General features: G+C 35.8%; 1 non-coding gene across 1 annotated transcript; it reads right to left on the minus strand.

Moving 5' to 3' along the window:
* Positions 1-5,328: 5,328 nt before the first annotated feature.
* LOC119054661 (U6 spliceosomal RNA) lies at positions 5,329-5,433 on the minus strand. Its single transcript, XR_005083559.2, has one exon. It is a non-coding gene; the product is annotated as a U6 spliceosomal RNA (small nuclear RNA).
* Between the last annotated feature and the right edge of the window lie 3 nt (positions 5,434-5,436).

Genomic DNA, 5,436 nt, shown 5'->3' on the forward strand with positions numbered 1-5,436 from the left:
TTTTCATTTTATCATTTATAACATTATGAATATAGTAATATTGATATTTGAGTCATTTTATGTTAGAAGGTCTAGTTCAATTTCATGTTGCCATATAAATGCAGTTTTTGTGAAAGGCTTTCTTCATGTATGGTAATTGCTTTTCCTCCTTTATCAAAATCAGTTGATTATAGGTTTTGTATAGTTTTGCACAGGTTTATTCGGTGGTTTTTCTATTTTGTTTTTCCATTTATCTTCTTTAGCCAATATCATGCTAGCTTAATCACCATACTTTATAGTACATCTTCAAATAATTGTGTAGTGTGAGTCCTCAAACTTCTTTTCTTCTTCAGTATTGTTGTCTGTTCCAGGTTGTTTGGCTTTCCAAATAAACATTTTATAGAAAATTTATTTAAACTAAAAAAGAAAACAAAAACAATTCACCCATTTCTCCTACCCCCACCTTTGTTTCTGGCAAACAACAATCTCTTCTTTGTGTCTGTGAGATTGTTTTTTTTTTTTTAATTTCTAACATTTTACTTAAATAGTAACACGTTTCAGTAATTTTAAATATGTATTTTAAACTTGCATATAATCCTTTTTTTTTTTTTTTTTAATTTTTTCTTCCCCCCCGCCCGGTCTCTCCCCTCCCTCCCATCCCCCCCCCCAGTCCTCATCTCTGTGTCTTTTCATACTTGTTCCTCAAAATCCCTCCCTTTTTCCCCTTAAGTTCCCTTCCCTCTCCCCTCTGGTCACTGCCCACTTGTTCTCTATTTCACGTCTTTGTTTTTTCTGTTTGCTTGTTTTTTATTCTTTAGCTTCCTTAATTTAGATCATATAGGTATTTGTCCTTCAATGCCTGGCCTATTTCACTCCAGCCTTAATGCTTTCCAGTTCCATCCATGTTGTTGCGAGGTAGCTCCTTCTTTTCTCTCTGCTGCATAGAATTCCATGGTGTATATGTACCACAATTTTTGGATCCATTCATTTACTGATGGGCACCTAGGTTGCTTCCAACTCTTGGCTATTTAAATTGTGCTGCTATGAACATTGTGGTGCATAGGTTCTTTGAAATTGATGTTTTAGGATTCTTGGGGTATAATCCTCAATTGGAATTGCTGGGTCAAAAGGCAGGTCCATTACATTTTTCTGAGAAAATTATGTGTTTTCCATAATGGTTGTAAGTCTGCAATCCCACCAACAGTGAACTAGGAGCCCCTTTCCCCTCTCCAACATTTGTTGTTTGTTCTTTGTCTATAGCCATCCTGACTGGTATAAAGTGGTATCTCATTGTGGTTTTAATTTGCATCTCTCTGATAGCTAACGATATTGAGCATCTCTTCATGTGTCTCTGGATATTCTGTATGTCTTTAGAGAAGTGTCTGTTCAAGTCCTTTTCCCATTTTTTTGGGTTCCATAACTTCCTAGAGTGGAGTCGTGTAGTTCTTTGTATATTTTGGAGATTAAACCTTTGTCTGAAATTATCATTGTGTCTGTTTTTCCTTCCTGATTGAGTTGTCTTTTAATTTAATACTGTTTTCTTTGTGGCCATGCAGAAGCTTTTATTTTGATGAGATCCCATTTGTTTATTCTTTCCTTTATATTCCTTGCTCTAGGGCACATATCCGTAAAAATGTTGCTCGTGGAATATCTGAGATTTTGCCAATGTTCTTCCTCTAGGACAGTAATTGTCATGACATATTTCTATCCACTTTGAATTTATTTTGGTGTATGAGTGTAAGTTGGTGCTCAAGTTTCATTTTTTTGCACGTAGCTGTCAGTTCTCCCAACACCATTTGCTGAAGACTATCTTTACTCCATTTTATGTTACTGCCCCTTTGTCGAATATTAATTGACTGTGGGGTTGGGTTGATTTCTAGGCTCTCTATTTCTGTTCCATTGGTCTGTGCCTGTTTTTATGCCAGTACCAGGCTGTTTTGATTACAGTGGCTTTTTTGTAATACAGTTTGATATCAGTGTTGTGATCCCTCCTACTTTGTTCTTTCTCAAGAGCAGCTGCTATTCGAGACAGATTTATGATTTATATAAATTTTTGAGTGTTTGTTCTATGTCGAAATACATCATTGGTACTTTAATAGGTATAATCTTATTGCTTTGGGTAGTATGGACATTTTGATGATGTTAATTCTTCCAATCCATGAACACGGTATATGTTTCCATTTGTTTGTGTCTTCCTTGATTTCTCTTCGTGCTGTGTAGTTCTGCATACAGGTCTTTTACCTCTTTGGTTAGGTTATTCCCCAGATATTTTATTTTTCTTTTTGCTATAGTGGTTTTTCCAGCAGTTTCTGCTTCTGCTGATTCATTGTTTGTAAAATGCCTTTATTTCTGGATATTGACTTTGTATCCTGCTGTTTTGCCAAATTCATTAATTAGTTTGAGCAGTTTTTTGGGTAGAGTCTATAGGATTTTATGTACACTATCATGTCATCTGCAAACAGTGACAGTTTTGTTTCCTCCTTTCCTATTTGGATGCCTTTTATTTCCTTTTCCTGCCTGATCGCTGTGGCCAAAACTTCTAATATTATATTGAATAGAAGTGGTGAAAGTGGACATCCTTGTCTTGTTCCTGATCTTAGTGGAAAAGCTTTTAGTTTTGTCCATTGAGTATGATGTTGGCTGTAGGTCTCTCATATATGGCCTTTATTATATTGAGGAATGTTCCCTCTGTTATTTTGCTGAGTGTTTTTATCATAAATGGGTGTTGTGTACCTTGTGAAAGCTTTTTCGCATCTATTGATATGATCCTTATGGTTTTTGTCTTTGCTTTTGTTTATGTGATGAATTACATTTTACTGTTTTGCGAATGTTGAACCATCCTTGCATCCCTGGGATGAATCCTTGGTCATGGTGTATAATCTTTTGGATATATTGTTGGATGTGATTTGCCAATATTTTGTTGAAGTTTTAGCGTCTATGTTCATCAGCGATAATAATGAGAAGTTTCTTTCTTTGTTGTATCTCTATCTGGTTTTGGAATTAGGATGATGCTGGCTTCATAAAAGGAGTTTGTGAGTTTTCCATCCTTTTGGATTTTTGGAATGGTCTGTGTGAAGAATGGGGTTGGCTCTTCCTTAAATGCTTTGTAGAATTCTCCTGTGAATCCATCTGGTCCGGGGCTTTTGTGTGATGGGAGTTTTTGATTACTGCTTCAATTTCTTTCTGTTATTGGTCTATTCAGGTGTTCTACTTCTTTTCATTGAGTTTTGGGAGATATATTTTTCTATAAATGTGTCCATTTCCCTAGGTTCTCAAATTTCTTGGCATACAGTTCTTCATAGTAATTTCTTACAATCCTTTCTATTTCTGTGGTATCAGTTGTAATCTCTCCTCTTTCATTTCAGATTGTGTTTATTTGTGTGCGTTCTTCTTTTCTTGATGAGCCTACTTAAAGGCTTGTCTATTTTATTTTATTTTTCAAAGAACCAACTCCTGGATTCATTGATCTTTAGATTGTACTTTTAATCTCTATGTCATTTAGTTCTGCTCTGATCTTGGTTATTTCCTTCCTTCTACTTGCTTTGGGATGTTTTTGTTGTTGTTCCTCGAGTTCTTGCAGGCGTAGAGTAAGGTCATTTGTTTGAAATATTTCTGTTTTTTTTAGGTAGGCCTGTATTGCTATAAACTTCCCTCTCAGGACTGCCTTGGCTGTATCCCCATAAGTTTTGGGTTGTTGTGAGATCATTTTCATTTGTTTCCAGAAACTTTTTGATTTCTTCCCTAATTTCATTCTTGACCCATTCATTGTTTAATAGCATACCGTTCAGTCTCCATGATTTTGGGTGTTTTGGGTTTTCCTTTGGGGTTGGTTTCCAGTTTCAGTCCCTTATGGTCAGAAAATGCTTAGTATGATTTCAATATTCTTAGCGAATTTTTGGGGGCTTGTTTTGTGCCCTATCATGTGGTCTATCTTTGAAAATGTTTCATGTGCATTTAGAAAAGAATGTGTATTTAGCTTCTTTGGGGTGAAAGGCTCTGTATATATCATTTAGGTCCATTTCATCAGGGTGTTGTTTAATGCCGCAAATGTCTTTGTTGATATTTTGTTTGGAAGATTTGTCCATTTTGATGATAATCAAATCCCCCCTATAATTGTAATACTGTCTCTCTTTCTTGAATTTCTCTAAGATTTTCCTTGTATATTTTGGTGCTCCTATGTTGAGTGCATATATATTTATGATGTTAATGTCTTCTTGGTGGATTCTTCCCTTGAGTATTATGAAGTGACCTTCTGGGTCACTCTTTGTAGCTCTTTTTTTGAAGTCTATTTTGTCTGATATGAGTGCTACCCCAGCTTTTTCTTGTCCATTTTGCTTGAAAAATTTGTTTCCATCCTTACCACTTTTAGTCTGTGATGGTCTTTTGTCCTAAGGGTGGGTCTCTTTGTAGGCAGCATATGTGTGGATCATGCTTTCTGTATTGATATTCTGTGTCTTTTATTGGAGCATTTAATCCATTTACATTTAAGGTTATTATTATTAGGTACTTATTCATTGCCATTTTTGTACCTGTGTTCCTCTCTGTCTTCTTCTTTTCCTTCCTTTCCTTAAAGCAGACCTTTTAGTATTTCTTGTAGAGCTGGCTTGGTGGCAGCAAATTCTTTTAAGACTTCTTTTGTCTTGGGCTACTTATTTGGCCTTCTATCTTGATTGAGAGCCTTGCTGGGTAAAGTAGCCTTGGTTGTAGGCCTCTGTTTCTCATTACTTGGAATATTTCTTGCCATTCTCTTCTTGCTTGGAGTGTTTCCATTGAGAGTCAGTGGCTAACCTTATTGGGGGCTCTTGTGTTATTTTTTTCTCCCTTACTGCCTTTAGATTCTCTCTTTGTGTCTTGGAATTTTGCCCTTTTAATGATGATGTGTACTTAGTGGGCCTCCTTGGGTTCCTCTTGATTGGGATATGATTCCTGGATTTGTCTTGACTTTTTTTGTCAAATTAGGGAGAATTTTCTCTCATTACTCCAAATATGTTTTCTATCTTGTTCTTCTTCTCCTTCTGGTATTTATTATTCGGATATTATTACGTTTCATATTGTCTTGCATTTCTCTTAATCTCTCTTCATTCTTTCTGAGCCTCTTTTCCCTTTCCTATTTCTTTCTGTGAGATGCTTTCTACTTTGTCCTCCAATTCACTAATCCGATCTTCTCTTTCATCACCCTATTTTTAATACTTTCCACTGTGTTTTTTAATTCAGAGATTTTATTCTTCATTTCCTCTTGGTCCTTGTTAATAATTTCCATTTCCTTTTTCATGTTGATATAGTTCATTAGGCTCATTGTAGCTTCCCTGTAGTTTCTGGTAGCTGATTGTGACTCTTTGAACTTCCTAAAAATATGTCAGAGGCAACTTTAAATTTGCGTGTCATCCTTGTGCAGGGATCATGCTAATCTTCTCTGTATCGTTCCAATTTTAAGTATATGTGCTGCCGAAGCAAGCA

This window comes from Artibeus jamaicensis, unplaced genomic scaffold (assembly GCF_021234435.1).
Source record: "Artibeus jamaicensis isolate MK-2021 breed Jamaican fruit bat unplaced genomic scaffold, CSHL_Jam_final contig_862, whole genome shotgun sequence".
NCBI lineage: Eukaryota > Metazoa > Chordata > Mammalia > Chiroptera > Phyllostomidae > Artibeus > Artibeus jamaicensis.